We start from the raw sequence: 18045 nt of genomic DNA on the forward strand, positions 1-18045 counted from the left end.
TACGTGACGCCCGCTTAATGTCCGCGTCCAGCTCCCACACCACCGGTGCCACCAGGCAAGAGGTCGGAAGTATGGGAGTGTGATCCATGGACCGCTCCTCTGTGTCATACATCCGGGACAGTGCATCTGCCTTAGCGTTCTGGGAACCTGGTCTGTAGGACAGGGTGAAAACAAATTGGTAAAGAACATGGCCCACCTTTCCTGGCGAGGGTTCAGTCTCCTCACCGCCCGGATGTACTCCAGATTGCGGTGGTCAGTCCAGATGATAAAAGGGTGTTTAGCCCCCTCAAGCCAATGTCTCCACGCCTTCAGAGCCTTGACAACAGCCAACAGCTCCCGGTCCCCCACATCATAGTTTCGCTCCACCGAGCTGAGCCTCTTTGAAAAGAAAGCACAGGGGCGGAGCTTTGGTGGCGTACCCAAGCGCTCTGAGAGCACGGCTCCTATCCCAGCCTCGGACGCGTCCACCTCCACTATGAACGCCAAAGAGGGATCTGGATGAGCCAGCACGGAACCCGAGGTAAACAGAGCCTTCAGGTGACCAAAAGCCCTGTCCGCCTCAGCCAACCACTGCAGTCGCACCGGTCCCCCCTTCAGCAGTGAGGTAATGGGAGCCGCTACCTGACCAAAGCCCCAGATAAACCTCCGGTAGAAGTTGGKAAACCCTAGAAACCGCTGCACTTCCTTTACCGTGGTTGGAGTCGGCCAATTACGCACAGATGAAATGTGGTCACTCTCCATCTCCACCCCTGAAGTGAAAATGCGGTACCCTAGGAAGGAGACGGACTGTTGGAAGAACAGACATTTCTCAGCCTTGACGTACAGGTCATGCTCCAACAGTCGACCAAGCACCCTGCGCACCAGGGACACATGCTCGGCGCGTGTAGCGGAGTATWTCAGAATGTCGTCGATATACACCACTACACCCTGCCGGTGCAGGTCCCGGAAAATCTCYTCTACAAATGCCTGGAAGACTGATGGAGCATTCATCAACCCATACGGCATGACGAGYTACTCATAGTGCCCAGAGGTGGTACTAAATGCTGTCTTKCACTCGTCCGCCTCCCGGATACGCACCAGGTTGTAAGCGCTCCTGAGATCCAATTTTGTGAAGAAGCGCGCCCCGTATATTGACTCAATCGCACTGGCTATGAGAGGCAGCGGGTAGCTGTACCGCACAGTGATTTGGTTGATACCTCAATAGTCAATYCACGGGCGCAGACCTCCATCCTTCTTCTCCACATYAAATAAACTTGAAGAGGCAGGTGAAGTGGAGGGCCGAATGTACCCCTGCCCCAGGGATTCGGAGACATATGTTTTCATACCCACCGTCTCCTCCGTAATTGAGTCGCCTTCTTCTTACAGAAGGCGAGAGCCAAATCGGCATATTCAGAGGGGAAGCGCACGATGGAYACCTGGTCTGGACTTTCCACCGTAGTAGCACCGACGGAAACCCCTAAACACCTCCCTGAGCACTTTCGTGACCACCCCTTGAGAGACATCTGTTACACGAAATAGTGGGGTCATGACAGGCCAACCAGGGTATGCCCAGCACCACGGGAAACACAGGGGAATCAATAAGGAAAAACGAATTCTCTCCTTGTGACCCTACTGTGTAACCATGCCCAGTAGAGCGGTGGCCTCCCTAATTAGCCCTGACCCTAATGGTCGACTATCTAGGGTGTGCACAGGGAAGGGCATATCCACAGGAACAATGGGGATCCCTAAACTATGGGCAAATGCTCTGTCAATAAAATTCCCAGCTGCGCCTGAATCTACGAGCACCTTATGCTGGGAATGAGGGGAAAACTCAGGAAATTTTATAAACAAAAACATGTGAGCAACAGGGGGCTCTGAGTGAGCCTGGTYCCYACTCACCTGGGGTGACACGAGAGTGCCCTGCCTGCAGTCTCGACTTCCAGAGGAACCTCCCCTGCACCGACCAGCAGTGTGCCCTCTGCGGCTACAGATGGTACAGGGAACGGCCCCTCTTCCGGTCACCCTAAGCGCAGCACCTCCCAGCTCCATGGGCGTCGGAGCGGAGGTGCTGGGGGATGGGACTGACAGGCCCCGATCCAGACGTCCGCGGGTAGCCAGCAGGTTATCCAGCCGGATGGACAGGTCCACKAGCTGGTCAAACGTCAGAGTGGTATCCCTGCAGGCCAACTCCCAACGGACGTCCTCGCGCAGACTGCACCGGTAGTGATCGATCAGGGCCCTGTCGTTCCATCCCGCACTGGCGGCCAGGGTCCGGAAGTCCAAGGCGAACTCCTATGCGCTCCTCGTCCCCTGCCTCAAGTGGAACAGACGTTCACCCGCCGCTCTACCCTCAGGCGCGTAGTCGAAAACTGCCCGAAAGCGACGGGTGAACTCTGCGTAATGGTCCAACACCGCTTCTCCTTCCCCCCATACGGCATTGGCCCACTCCAGGGCTTTCCCTGAGAAACAGGAGACGAGGGCGGACACGCTCTCACGTCCCGAAGGAGCCGGGTGGATGGTCGCCAGGTAGAGTTCCAGCTGGAGTAGGAACCCCTGGCATCCGGCAGCTGTCCCATCATACTCCCTCGGGAGCARGAGCCGAATCCCACTGGGACCGGGTGAAAGAGGGGTGAACGGTGGTGGCTCTCTCCCATCGGTCCATCGTCTGCAGCACGCGATCCATGGCGGTGCCGAGATGTTGCAACATGGTTGGACACGCTCCTCGACCACCAAAGGTTTTTTTTCTGCTCCTGCTGACTCCATTTAGACGTGAGTGTTTCTGTAAAAGGTATGGGTGTAGCTGGTGCAGGGGAGTCAGGCGCAGGACAGGAGAGATGAGTAATAAAAGTAACTTTACTCAAAATTACCGAATACATGTAGTAATACCAAGCCCACACAAAAGGACCGAAATACATAAAACAAACACGCACAAAAACCATGGGGAAAACAGAGGGTTAAATAATGAACTTGTAATTGGGGAATTGAAACCAGGTGTGTAAAACAAAGACAAAACAAATGGAAAATGAAAAGTGGATCGGCGATGGCTAGAAGGCCGGCGACATCGACCGCCGAACGCCGCCCGAACAAGGAGAGGGACCGACTTCGMCGCAAGTCGTGACACCATAATGGAAAGAAAATTGCCTTTATTAATGTGTACGCTCCAAATTCACATGATCCTATGTTTTTTGATTCTCTAAATAGCATATGTCGCAAGTCACAACTTCACAGGAGAGGCATTTGAAAGTTTATTTAAATTTTTTTATAAAAATTCTTGTTTTTTTGGCAATGTCTTCTGGAACTTTTGAACTTTCATGTGCCTCAATAACAAACTTGTATGCCAGCTGTAAATACGAATAAAGTTGTTCAATTATGAGCCTAGTTGGTTTAGCCACAGAAAAAGACAGGAAKCTTCCCGCTGAGATATACACAAGACAAAAAAGTGTGACAATCATACCTTGTCTACCCTAGCCTAAATATAGGCCCCTTGCAGCTGAGGAGTAATTTATTCATTGACTATTTTCCCTTTTTGTCTCATTGAGATGGTGCAGATGTCTCTGAAACTGTAATTTCACAGATGATGGATTTCTAGTTATGTGCACTTGTGCTGCCTTGTTTTTCTGTGTTTGTTATGATTGCATTTATTAAAATGACAAAATCTAAAGAACGTTTTGTGCTCTGTAGTTGCTGGTTTGCATGATTGCAAATGTCACACACAATCTGTAAAATGTGATGCCAAAACCCTGCGTGATACAATCAATGTACTGTACAGGTAACCTATTACCAACATGTTTTACAATATATTACGACAGACACACTTGCAAATTTGAGGTGAACAAAAATGCATATTGTATAATGGGATGTTTGATTCAGTCCCTGGGAAGAGCACACAGGGTTTTCCTTCCAACAGAGAAGGTCTCCCTTTGGATAAAGAGATAGAGATCTGACCGTCCTGTAATCCCTTTCGGATTGCTAGGAAGTGTTGTGTTTGAACAGAGAGCGCTGAGGCGTGGGAGAGCCTCCCGGATGGATCGCTCAGATTAAAATCCCCCGATCGCTGCGCTCAGATCTCACCCTGCCTATCAGAGAGGAATTAATTTACTCACACAGAGAAATTGAGCGACTGAGATTTAAAAAGGGGAAGCAAGGGAAGAACTGACAGCAAATGGAAAGTAAAACCTTTCTCGAGGCTTAAAAAAAAATGAAAGCAGTGAACTCCCCACAGACCTGAAGTAAAGTGGACATGGTTCAGTCRCACGTCTTGGGGCCTTGCAGGTAGAAGGCATACACAATTCAATCATATGAACATGCTTCCCCCTCACTGTAACGCAATACATTCTTAATGATAACAAAATTACTGTATGAAAAAAACTAAACGTGATAACGTGAAGGTGTAGCATTCTCTTGACCTGCTGAGCGGTCTGCAATGTCTTCTCAGAGGGAACTCAGGTGGTAGTATAATATAAGATAAGCACTCTTTATATACCTGTGTAGGTGTGTCAGTAGAATGTCTGTCATCTCAAGGTATGGTACCAAGTACTCTCAGTAAGTCTGCACACTTGGGAGCCATGTTGTGGCCCTTACAGATACAAAGAGAAAAGTAAACACAGGAGGGATGCCCCTTTCATGTTCTAACTCTAACCCCTGTAATCCGCTGACCTTTTCACACCACTGAGTCTCTCCAGTTGTGGTTCAGCCTAGGCCCTCCACAGTCATCTCCCAGAATGTGCTCCCATTGGACCAATTAATGAATGAGCCAGTCAGACAAAAGGAAGAGAAGTGAGAGGATGGAGGAGATCTATCCTCTCACAGGCCAATGTCATCACAGGGACATCGATCTGAGCTGCTGGGTTAGAATGCCAAAGCACACAGTCCGAGGTGCACATGTGCAATCACAACCTCTTGGTTCATGGCATTCTGATCTTCCTGCTACGCCCCCATGTCTGTGTCAGTTCATCTGACTATTCTATTGACTTATTTCAGCAAGTTTGGGGTTGGTGGGGCATATTACTCTGTTTTAATGTAACTTCTAAATCACTATGATAAATCAAATAGTTTTTCTTGAGTGTACATTTAACAGAGCTGAGATTGACTTTGAAGTGCAAAGTGTAGAAATAAAGGTGAAATCAGTCAATGATACAGATATGATGACGTAGCAGGAAGATTGGAATTCSGTGAACCAAGAGATTGTGAGTTCAAATCTCAGGTGAGAATATGTTGAATAATAATAACAGCATAAATGAACATGCGCAATGCAATCACATACAGTATGTCAAAGTCTGTCAAATATGTAAGTTGAAAGCACTGTGTATGTGCGTGTCCCTAATCTTGCCAACAGACAGGGATCTGTGAATAGATCAGTGGTTCACCAATCATGTCCTTGATGGGCTGGGCAAGAGATGATGTGTAATGACATAACTTTTTTGGGAGAACGTCTTTACGGATGTCCTCGGAACAAGCCGGGAACTAAACAAAAACCTCCAGGGCCATGATCAAGCCGGGAACTAAATAAAAACCTCCAGTGCCACGATCAAGCCGGGAACTAAACAAAAACCTCCAGGGTACCCACTGAACATAGCCTCGTTATTGTTATGTAATCTTATTGTGTTACTTTTATTTTATTTTTTACTTTATTTAGCAAATATTTTCTCAACTCTATTTTCTTAACCGCATTMTTGGTTATGGGCTTGTAAGTAAGCATTTCACGGTAAGGTACCTGTTGTATTCGGCGCATATGACAAATAACATTTGATTTGATTTGAAGTGGARGGATATTTCTACAATGGTCTCAAAGTTATAGTGTGACATTATAACATGATGTTCCAAAAATGTTCCCTGAACATACTTCAGCAATTATGTCTGCATTCTGAAACATTACAGAAAGGTTCTGCAAACGTAGATGGAGACGTCACCCTAAACAACCAAAACAACATGTGGGGAACATTCCCACAAGACTCTCATAAAGTCTTCGTTTGATGTTATAACATGAATGTTCCAATAATGTTTTCTTAACAAACTTCAGCAAATATGTCTGGATTTAATACAAGTGGTTCTGAGAAAACATTACTGGAACGTTCTGCTAATGTTAGAGACAATCTCAAACACCCATGATAACAAACAGGGAATATTCCCACAATATTCATGAAGTTATAGTCTGATGTTACTGATGTTAATGTTCCAATAACATTCTAAGAACATACTTTCACTAGTAAAATTATTCTGAGAAAATATTTGACAATTTTTATGGAGATGTTTATTAATTACACCTATAACAACAAACATTCCTGCGAATCTTATAAAGTTATTCTGTAATGTTGTGACATGATGTTCCAATAATGTTTTTGGAAATGATAATGGAAGGGGTTCTGAAAATGTTACTGCAATGTTCTGCTAATATTGATGTGCAATATTATTATATGAAGTCGCCAAACTTAGAAATGTATCTTACAAATGGCATTTCAATCGTCTTACGTGATTATATTTTATTAGGGTAAATCTTCATTTCTCTACCATAAATTGCCTCCAACGTTATTTTTTATAATTTCGCAGTACGTCCAACCGYCYTCACAACCGCAGACCACGTGTAACCACGCCAGCCCAGGGCCTCCACATCCGGCCTGTTCACCTGTGGGACCGTCTGAGGAGGMCTATGGGGGGTGCTGAGGAGTATTTCTGTCTGTAAGAAAACCCCTTTGTGGGGAAAAACTCATTATAATTGGCTTGGCCTGGCTTCCCAATGGGTGGGCCTGGCTGCCAAGTGGGTGGGCCTATGCCCTCCCAGGCCTACCCATGGCTGCACCCCTGCCCAGTCATGTGAAATCCATAGATTAGGGACAAAATAATTTATTTCAATTGACTGATTTTCTTATATGAACTGTAACTCAGTACAATCTTTGAAATTGTTGCATGTTGTGTTTATATTTTTGTTCAGTATACATTGCAAATTATGGCTAAATGTCTTAGTAAATATTTGCACCTCACCAAAATCTATTAGGCAATAATGTAAAATTATATGATTTCTGAAATCAGATTTGTAGGGAAAATAAAAGTCGAAACATTGGTGTGATGTTGATGGAATACTCTCCCAACCCTCAGAAAACTGAACACATTAATGTTCTTGCAACGTTCTAATGAAACAGAATGTTTGAAATTGAGGATACATATTTTCTATCCGCATCTATTCAATCCGCATCTTGGAAGATCAGCTTTACAGCATGATTGAAATTTAAAAGCAATGTTCCCGCTTTAGCGGAGACTGCATTCACGGTAAAAGCTGCATATGTCAATTCAATCAGAAATTACCTTTACATTTCTATTGCGGAATCTGTAARACTTCAGCTTTACTGATTGAGTAGAGCCAGAGATAGAACAACGAGACAGATATTTCACCAGATGTATAAATGTGAAGCATGCGGTTGGCGTTTCCACTCACTACCAAATATGAAGCCCAGTGTTCGGGCAGTTGGAGAAGATGGAGTGAGATGGATTCTGCAAATRTTCTCGTCTATGAAACATTTGATCTCAATACAGTTTTCTGTTTCCATAACTAGAACAGAATGGACTGCGTTTTGTGGACTTTATCCTTTGCCTAAAATTGTGTTGTTTAGAAGGAGTGCAAGGGTGAATTGAGTTACTGCACATGCACACTTCACATCGTAGGCGTTCCCTTACGGAAATATGCAAATACATGCTAGAACGTACCAATAGGCTCTCACTAGCTCGTGCTTGGCTCTGCCCACCTCCTTGCTTGTTCAGCCCACTATGATTCCTTTGCTCCCATTGGAAATGACAGGCTGTGGTCTATCTTGGGTTAATTATCAAAAATATTTGATAGAGCCCTAGTTATCCTAATGCTGCAAAGAAAATGTATGAACAGCTTTGTGTTTGTGTCAGTCTGTTTGTGTCAGTCTGTTTGTGTCAGTCTGTTTGTGCCAGTGTTTGTGTCAGGTTTAATCCCTGGATGGAGCTATCAATTTTTGGGGGTAAAACTATGTTTGCATAATAATAATCTGGTAAAATGTCACATTACTATAAATATTTGCCAATATTATAATTTAATAAAATGTCATGTGATTACAAGAAACTGCTGTGTGTTTCTACATAAGTTCTACACCAACAGTAAGATAGCACTAATACATGAAAGAAACACCCATGGACTGTTCAACTTAGTTGTATTGTTCTATGAACATAGGACTAACATTCTAAAAACAAGGGAATGCTGGGTATAACCTAAATACAATATTTCTGAAATCTTTAAAGAATACATAAAAATGTATGTGTAACTTCCTGCAACATCGGGGGAACGTTGTGCACCGTTAAAGAAACATTGTATGAATGTCAGCACAACTGGACAGATTTCGTGTTTTGGGAATCTCTTGTAATGTTCCCACACTGTTCCCACAACCTCATGAAATATTTAGGGAAATTTTAAACAGAAAATAACATGTAAWWWWTMTTTGCAACATTAGGGGAATGTTTTGTGTGTTGCTGTGCTTGACCTTCCTATGTTGAACACAATAAACGGCTCCCTATCCACCGGATGTGTACCAAACTCACTAAAAGTGMCAGTAATAAAGCCTCTCTTGAAAAAGCCAAACCTTGACCCAGAAAATATGAAAAACTATCGGCCTATATCGAATCTCCCATTCTTCTCCAAAAAATGTGAAAAGCAGTTGCGCWGCAACTCACTGCCTTCCTGAAGACAAACAATGTATAAAAAACGCTTCAGTCTCCGTTTAGACCCCATCATAGCACTGAGACTGCACCTGTGAAGGTAATAAATTACCTTTTAATGGCGTCAGACTGAGGCTCTGCATCTGTCCTCGTGTTCCTAGACCTTAGTGCTGCTTTTGATACCATCGATCACCACATTCTTTTGGAGAGATTGGAAACCCAAATTGGTCTACACGGACAAGTTCTGGCCTGGTTTAGATCTTATCTGTCGGAAAGATATCAGTTTGTCTCTGTGTATGGTTTGTCCTCTGACAAATCAACTGTAAATGTTGGTGTTCCACAAGGCTWCGTTTTAGGACCACTATTGTTTTCACTATATATTTTACCTCTTGGTGATGTCATTTGGAAACATAATGTTAACTTTCACTGCTATGCAGACAACACAGCTGTACATTTCGATGAAACATGGTGAAGCCCCAAAATTGCCCTCCCTGGAAGCCTGTGTTTCAGACATAAGTAAGTGGATGGCGGCAAGTTTTCTACTTTTAAACTCAGACAAAACAGAGATGCTTGTTCTAGGGCCCAAGAAACAAAGAGATCTTCTGTTGAATCTGACAATTAATATTGATGTTACTCCAGTGCTAGCCTCTCTACACTGGCTTCCTGTCAAGGCAAGGGCTGATTTCAAGGTTTTAAAGCTAACCTACAAAGCATTACATGGGCTTGCTCCTACCTATCTTTCCGATTTGGTCTTGCCGTACATACCTACACGTACGATACGGCCACAAGACGCTGGCCTCCTTACTGTCCCTAGAATTTCTAAGCAAACAGCTGGAGGCAGGGCTTTCTCCTATAGAGCTAAATTTTTATGGAATGGTCTGCCTATCCATGTGAGAGACGCAGACTCGGTCTCAACCTTTAAGTCTTTATTGAAGACTCATCTCTTCAGTAGGTCCTATGATTGAGTGTAGTCTGGCCCAGGAGTGTGAAGGTGAACTGAAAGGCACTGGAGCAAAGAACCGCCCATGCCGTCTCCGACTGGCCGGTTRCCCTCTCTCCACTGGGATTCTCTGCCTCTAACCCTATTACAGGGMCTGAGTCACTTGCTTACTGGTGCTCTTCCATGCCGTCCCTAGGAGGGGTGCGTCACTTGAGTGGGTTGAGTCACTGACGTGATCTTCCTGTGCGGGTTGGCGCACCCCCTTGGGTTCGTGCCGTGGCGGAGATCTTTGTGGGCTTGTCTCAGGATGGTAAGTTGGTGGWTGAAGATATCCCTCTAGTGGTGTGGGGGATGTGCTTTGGCAAAGTGGATAGGTTTATATCCTGCCAGTTTGGCCCTGTCTGGGTMTATTGTGGGACGAGGCGACAGTGTCTCCCGACCCCTCCTGTCTCAGCCTTCAGTATTTATGCTGCAGTAGTTTATGTTTCGGGGGGGCTAGGGTCAGTCTGTTATATCTGGAGTATTTCTCCTGTCTTATCCGGTGTCCTGTGTGAATTTAAGTATGCTCTCTCTAATTCTCTCTTTCTCTCTTTCTTTCTCTCTCTCGGAGGKCCTGAGCCCTAGGACCATGCCTCAGAACTACCTGGCCTGATGACTCCTTGCTGTCCCCAGTCCACCTGGCCGTGCTGCTGCTCCAGTTTCAACTGTTCTGCCTGCGGCTATGGAACCCTGACCTGTTCACCGGACGTGCTACCTGTCCCAGACCTGCTGTTTTCAACTCTCTAGAGACAGCAGGAGTGGTAGAGATACTCTGAATGATTGGCTCTGAAAAGCCAACTGACATTTACTCCTGAGGTGCTGACCTGTTGCACCCTCGACAACCACTGTGATTATTATTATTTGACCCTGCTGGTCATCTATGAACATTTTAACATCTTGTKCATGTTCTGTTAAAGTCTCCACCCGGCACAGCCAGAAGAGGACTGGCCACCCCTCATAGCCTGGTTCCTCTCTAGGTTTCTTTCTAGGTTCTGGTCTTTCTAGGGAGTTTTTCCTAGCCACCGTGCTTCTACACCTGCATTGCTTGCTGTTTGGGGTTTTAGGCTGGTTTTCTGTACATCACTTTGTGACATCAGCTGATGTAAGAAGGGCTTTATAWATACATTTGATTGATAAAAACATTAGGGGAATTGCAACATTAGGGGAATATTTTATGCATTATCTTATTAATTAGTCTATTCCGGGGTCAGCATGGAACTTTGGAAGGAAGTAAAGTGCATTCCAACTAGGGCTGTTAAGGTGAACATATTACTGCCACACTGTCGGTCACGATTCATGATGGCAGTCAAATTCCATGTGACTATTTAGCTATGATAATTAGGCTTCTCCAAGCTCTGATGCTGGTGATGTTCATTAGTAGTCTACCAAACTTGCTAACTGCCTGSAACTCAGCACTCTATTGTCCCTCTAATCACTCGACAATGCAAATATAATCTAAAATCTAATCAAACAKGAGAGCCCCATGAGCTCATGTTTTGCGCAACAATTCTGTAGGCTATGCAATTGCGTGAGAAAACAGAGTGAATGCCTCTATTACAAAGAGGAGGATCCCATCAGCTTTTTATAAGCTAGGCCTACTATATTTATTCTCAACCTTCATAATATTAAGCACATTGCTTCTCTTTAAAACAGGAGTACAGCCTACCTGGCTGGCATGAAAATGAACCATGGGAAAGCGTCCTCCATTCGCTATTTAAGTYRATAGATGACATGTATTTTTTCCCCCCACTGCCCCTGTTTTGAGACAGGTGCATGATAATGGTCCATTCTAAATCAAAACAAATTTCCCACATATATTATTTAGTATATGTTAAGACAAGATTAAATCAAGAATAGTCTGATGGGTGACACTATTAGCCTATCACTTGTGAATGATGCCAAACAGCGCATGCTTTTTTTGGTGACTTTTTCAAATCATAGTTGCACACCTCATGTAGCCTAGCCCATAGGCCTATATGTTTTGATAGGGTTGGATCATAACTAAAGCGGACAAATKATTTCTTAAAATGAAGCACATTAACTCGCTTTACAAGGGGTGTAGACCCTAACTGGCATACATATGTAGCGGGTGAGTTTCAAGTTTGGGGAAGATACTTTTCACCATAAAAATGCACCTTTACAATAAAAGCATTACATGCATAATCGTATTTGTGGAATGGAACATTCACGRTTATAGCCTACTACCGTGTGCGCATTGCTGAGGTTATAATGTGAAGAAATAGCCTTAATAGTATATCAACATTTTAGGCTAAATGTTTAGGCTAAACGTTTAGGCTAAGTCTGTTGCCTCAGGCTCATTAAAAACATTTTTTTAAACCACTTTTTCTCCCCAACTTCGTGGTATCCAATTGGTAGTTACAGTCTTGTCTCATCGCTGCAACTCCCATACGGACTTGGGAGAGGCGAAGGTCGAGAGCCGTGCGTCCTCCGAAACACAACCCAACCAAGCCGCACTGCTTCTTGACACAATGCCCACTTAACCCAGAAGCGAGCCAGAGGAGTAGCTAGTGCATGATGGGACAAGGACACCCCTGCCGGCCAAACCCTCCCCTAACCTGGACAACACTGGGCCAATTGTGTGCCACCCCATGGGTCTCCCATGTCGCGGCCAGCTGCAACAGAGCCTGGACTCGAACCCAGACTCCAGCCTTAGACCGCTGCGCCACTCAGAAGGCCCTAAAACTGTTTTTTTTWATGCTAGTCAAATTGTGAATGAGAAACTGATGACGTGTGTACAGCCTGCGAAATAAACAAAGCAGAGCTCATGCCTTTCATGCAACTTTTTTCAAATCATCATTAGAGTCTTACKKTGCAGCCTTAGAATGTCTTATAAATCTTAACATATAGCCCAACATTTGTATCACAACTAAAGTTACATAAATAACTCTAAATTAAGCATATAGGAGTACCTGTTTRTTTGTTAACRGAATGAATAGCCACAAATCGTTTGGAGAAAATATCCTTTCCATTTTATTCAGCTTTGTTCAATTGTATTCTTCATATTATAAAATAATATAAAATAATGCCACGGAATTCTAAGCAAATCTTGTCAGCTAAATGAGCTAGTGTAGCACACAGCCATATGGCATAGCCAGATCAGGGCCTAACATTAGGACGTATCAGAGTAGGCTATTCATTCTTCTGAAATATACTACATGTTCTTCATATTATACTAATTAGACCTGTCTAAAATAATTGTGATGGTGTAGGCTATATTACATGGATTTATTAGACTTTTTCAAATGTAGATTTTCCAAAAGTCTGCATTAGTGGCTTGTAGGCTATGCGTGGAAGCCATCAGATGCTAAATGTGTTTATGTTAATTAACGGTCAATTATCATGAGACTGGCAGTTACTTGCTCGACAATCACCGGCTGACAAAATTTCATGACCGCCACAGTCCTCATTCCAACATTCTTACATGCTTCATCTGTTTTTGTGCCTCCACTCATAGAAGAGAGTAGTTTGCATCTCAACAGTCTRATTGTCACACATGCATCCTTTGAGTGACTCTATTCTCCCCAGACCAAAGCACATAAATCACAGGCCCACTAAAGTAACTTAAGCATTGGATAAAGTACACAGCAAGGGAAACGTTGGGAGTCATCCAGTACACCACAAACATACACAGAGTGGGCTGATCTCTGACAGGGTATAGACCTGCTCTGCTCCTAGGAGGACACAGTGGGTGTGCTGTGTGAAAACAACACTCTCTTCCTGAATAACGTGAGACATATTATTCAGCAGTCTGATTACTCATATGAGATATGAGATTACTCATGATGTTGCCATTTTTCAATGCAACAGATCATGAGTTATTGAGAGCTTGTTGAAATCATGAATAATTGAGTGTGTGTAAGCTATTGTACAAAATGAAGGATTTGAATCTATTATTTACACACACACGTGCACATGTACACACACACACTTGAATGCACACAACTAGGCTACGCGCTGAGGCACTCACAGTCACACATTCCCTCCAAGGACCTTTAAAAGATTYACTGCAAAACGCTGCCACATCCCTAGTCTGTTGAATCCAGCATATAGAGTATGGTGCATTTATACAACGGGTGCGTATCATTCTGAATACTGATTGGTTAAAAGCGCATTTCAGCCGGTGTCTATCACACATATTGCCACCGGCTAAATCATGACGGTAAAATGCCTATTTACTCTGTTACATTTGACTGCGCAATCCACTGTCTCATCAGCCCAGCCAGGCAATTTATAAACTTGATCTCCACTATAAAAAGCATCTAGACATTATCTCACATTTCTTTTAGACTAACATTTRGTTTTCCACTGGAGATTTGTATAAAGTTTCCTGTCRGTCTCTCCGACATTTGCAACATTGTTTCAATATTCAAATTCAATCTCCTGCTGTCCCATAGTAATGAACATGTCAGGAATCGGGACGAGACAGAAAGGCAGTCAACGTTTCTCAGCCAGTCAAAATCATGAATCAGCTGGCATCATTTTTATGGATATATACAAAAAAAAGGWCAATTGAAAAAGGTKAAATMAAACGCATCTAATTTGCAGTCTTTCCAGCTRCAGTTTGAAGTGATTGTGTTACTGTTGCTGTGTTGTTGGCTAGCTCCTCTGAACAACAGTGTCCTGACGAGTGAGCACATTTTCTATGCCAGGCGAAATCGCGCCTCATAGCTCATTGTTATGGATGTATCCAAATAAATGTCACTAGAAAACAGCTTAAGCAAATGCAAATGCAACTACTTTGCTGTTATTCTGGCTGCACTTTTTGACGTGACTGTAAATTAGTCGTAGRTGGCTAGCTATCAAGCAAGGGATAAGAATATTGCCAGCCACATTTAGAACGAACGACTGGATACAGAACTAAAAGACTGAACGACTGGGTCGCGTCTCTAGCAACCCTAGATTTGTGTCGGGACTATATCTTGTGGAAGGATGAAATAGTATGAATACATTCATCAAAATAACGTTTTTAATTAAAATAACCCGTTGTATGAAAGTGATAATGCCCTCGAAGCCAGTGTTTGGAGGATATATTGGCACGGTTTGCAGGCCCTCGACTAACACCCATGCCAATATGTCCTCCAAACACCGGCTTCTCAGACATTATCACTTAAATATGACCTGTGGTGGTGCTGAAAGGYCCCATTTTTGCTTTTTAATCAATCTCTTGTACATTTTCTGTAGGGATTAATTTATTATTTTTCCCCTGGACAGGCAATTCTCTGAACTRCATATAGGAGAATTTTCACAATGCTGTTCGCAGGTCCCAATGAATCCCAATCTATTGATCTTACTGCTACATTGGGAAAGCAAATCTGAGGCAGCTGCCATGTCAGCACTCTGCAACTACAGAGAGGGAACAAGATGGAGGGAAAACAGGAACCAAGGAAAGAAGATTAAAAAYGAGAAAAATCTATTAATCAATTCCTTTTTTAGCATATATTCAGTTTTATTGTTATTTTGTCTGCACTTTAATTGTAGGTACTAGAGTTTAGGTGTGTAGAAAGGTTTTGTTGYGAATTAAAGCTTTTATGTTCATTTATGGATGTCATTAATTGATAAACGCTTATAAAGCAATGGCCTGTGTGATATGTTTGTGAAAGTCACTAGTCAGAAATGTGCAGGTGTACACCTCCGATAACACTGTGTTGATAATAAAGGCAGTTGGAGGCTCACTTTATGGCATACACTTAAATGTCATCTATACAATTTCCCAAACATACAGCAATAACTCATGTGTAAATTATGGAAGTATTTCCACTGTGAGAAGAATCTTAGCATATATGTTATTTATGCCTTAGTATTGACACAGAACTCACAAAAGTGTCACAACAAAATGTCAGCAGCAAATATTGAGGATCTCCTTATTGATAGGAATGGACAATTATACTTGAACTCATCAAACTGGTTCCAATTCTAATTCTCAGTTTATTTCATTGCTATAATGATGTGTTTAAAATGATTTGATGTTATGTTGTGTTATATTTTTATACACAGATGTGCAGTTTCCCTACCAATCAAGACAATAGAAACATTTGTGTTAATGTGATTGTATCTACTTGATTATCATCATATTATGAATATCTTTTATTTGGCTGATCTCAAGGTTCAAATGAATAGAGTGGATAGTTGGAAGTTTTGTGCYTAGTACAAGGTCCTTGATTAGTTTTGTAAACATTGAAGARGCTTAAGGGTGGCAACAATCAGCTCTGTTTGTGAATGTCTGATTGGTTGTTTGAATAATAACAAACAGACTTGGTTATTATACATATTCTTTGTGAGTGCATGCATAGAGCACACAACYTTTTTCTCAGTTAAAGTAATTGTCATCTCTCTTTAATAGCAGATTAATAATGTTGATTTATTGAAACCATGTAAGAGGATTTCCAATTTAAGATGTTATGTTTCATTAGCATTTTAGAAACGTAAGTCAGCATAAGTCATGAATGCGCTCATTAGATGGAGGGATTCTTCAATTCTGTATTCATTCGGGGTTCCTTTTTAAGAATCATTAAGATATAATTTGGCAACCCCCATACTCATGAAGATTGGCACTCCAGATTTTTCACTGATTTCCTCGAAGATTAGGAGAAGATGTGAAAACAGCTGTTCCATGTGAAGGAGCTTGGGGGAGTGGCTCTATGTTTTATTAGAGGACACTTGACATCCATGATTCAACAGACATCAGTGTTCCAAWGGGATGACTACAGTAGTCAGCAGGCAGCCAGGGGTGTGGTGGTAGCTGAACATAGTTGGACAGAGTCCAATCCTCTCCAAGTATTGCATTTGTGTTGTCATATTTGTGATTATATTAGTGCATGTCGAAAACAATCAGGTAACATAATCATTTTTGTATCGATCCTGAAAGGGCTGAGTATGAATGCTGGAATGTAAYCTATATGTCACGCCCTGGCCTTAGTTATCTTTGTTTTCTTTATTATTTTAGTTAGGTCAGGGTGTGACATGGGGGATGTTTGTGTGTTTTTGTCTAGTCTAGGGTGTTTGTATTGTCTAGGGGGTTTTGTAGAGTTCATGGGGTTGTGTTCAGTGTAGGTGTTTATGTAAGTCTATGGTTGCCTGGATTGGTTCTCAATCAGAGACAGCTGTCTATCGTTGTCTCTGATTGGGAGCCATATTTAAGGCAGCCATAGGCATTAGGTAGGTTGTGGGTAATTGTCTATGTGTAGTGTTTAGTGTCAGCACTATTTGTTTATGTAGCTTCACYGTCGTTTGTTGTTTTGTTAGTTTGTAAAAGTGTTTGTTTCGTCTTCATTATAAAGAGAAGATGTATCATTATCACGCTGCGCCTTGGTCCTCTCTTTCACCTAACAACGATCGTGACAGAATTACCCACCATACCAAGGACCAAGCACGTGATTAAGATCAGCAAAGCAGAGCAGCGAACACAGGATTCATGACTTGGGAAGAAATACTGGACGGTAAGGGACCTTGGCACAACCGGGAGAATATCGCCGCCCTCGTGAAAGCTGGAGGCAGCTTAAAGACGAGAGGCGCGCGTATGAGGAGGCAGACAGAAGCGAGGCTGGAAGCCTGAGAGTCAAGCCCAAAATTTTTGGGGGGGGAGGGGTACAAGGGAGTGTGGCGAAGTCAGTAGGAGACCTGCGCCAACTCCCCGTGCTTACCGTGGGAGCGAGAGTACGGGCAGACCCGTGTTATGCGGTAGAGCGCACGGTGTCTCCTGTACGTGTGCATAGCCCGGTGCGGTACATTCCAGCTCCTCGTATCGGCGGGCTAAGATTGGGCATTGAGCCAGGTGCCATGAAGCCGGCTCAACGCGTCTGGTCTCCAGTGCGTCTCCTCGGGCCGCATACATGGCACCAGCCTTAGCCATGGTGTCCCCGGTCAGTTATTCCACCTCCCCGCACTGGTCGGTACGGGAGCATTCAACCAGGTAAGGTTGGGCAGGCTCGGCTCAAGGGAGCCAGTACGCCTGCACGGTCGTATATATCGCGCACCCCCGCCGCCCCAGCCCAGTACCACCAGTGCAACACCACGCACCAGTTCCGTGTGTCTCAGAGCCCTGTTCCTCCTCCACGCACTCGCCCTGTCCGGTGCTGGTGCGTGTCTCCAGCCCAGTACCACCAGTTCCGGCACACGCACCAAGCCTCCTGTGCGTCTCCACAGATCCTGTGCGCCCCGTTGCTGCCTCTCCGCACTAGCCTTGAGGTGTGTCCTTAGTCCGGTACCTCCAGTTCCGGCACCACGCACCAGCCTACTGTGCGCCTCAGCCAGCACGAGTCTGCCGTCTGCCCAGCGCTATCTGAGCTGCCTGTCTCCAGAGCCATCTGAGCTGCCTGCTGCCCAGAGCCATCTGAGCTGCCTGCCTGCCCAGAGCCATCTGATGCTGCCTGCCCGAGCTCTGAGCTGCCTGCCTGCCA

This window comes from Salvelinus sp. IW2-2015, linkage group LG11 (genome assembly GCF_002910315.2).
Source record: "Salvelinus sp. IW2-2015 linkage group LG11, ASM291031v2, whole genome shotgun sequence".
Lineage (NCBI taxonomy): Eukaryota > Metazoa > Chordata > Actinopteri > Salmoniformes > Salmonidae > Salvelinus > Salvelinus sp. IW2-2015.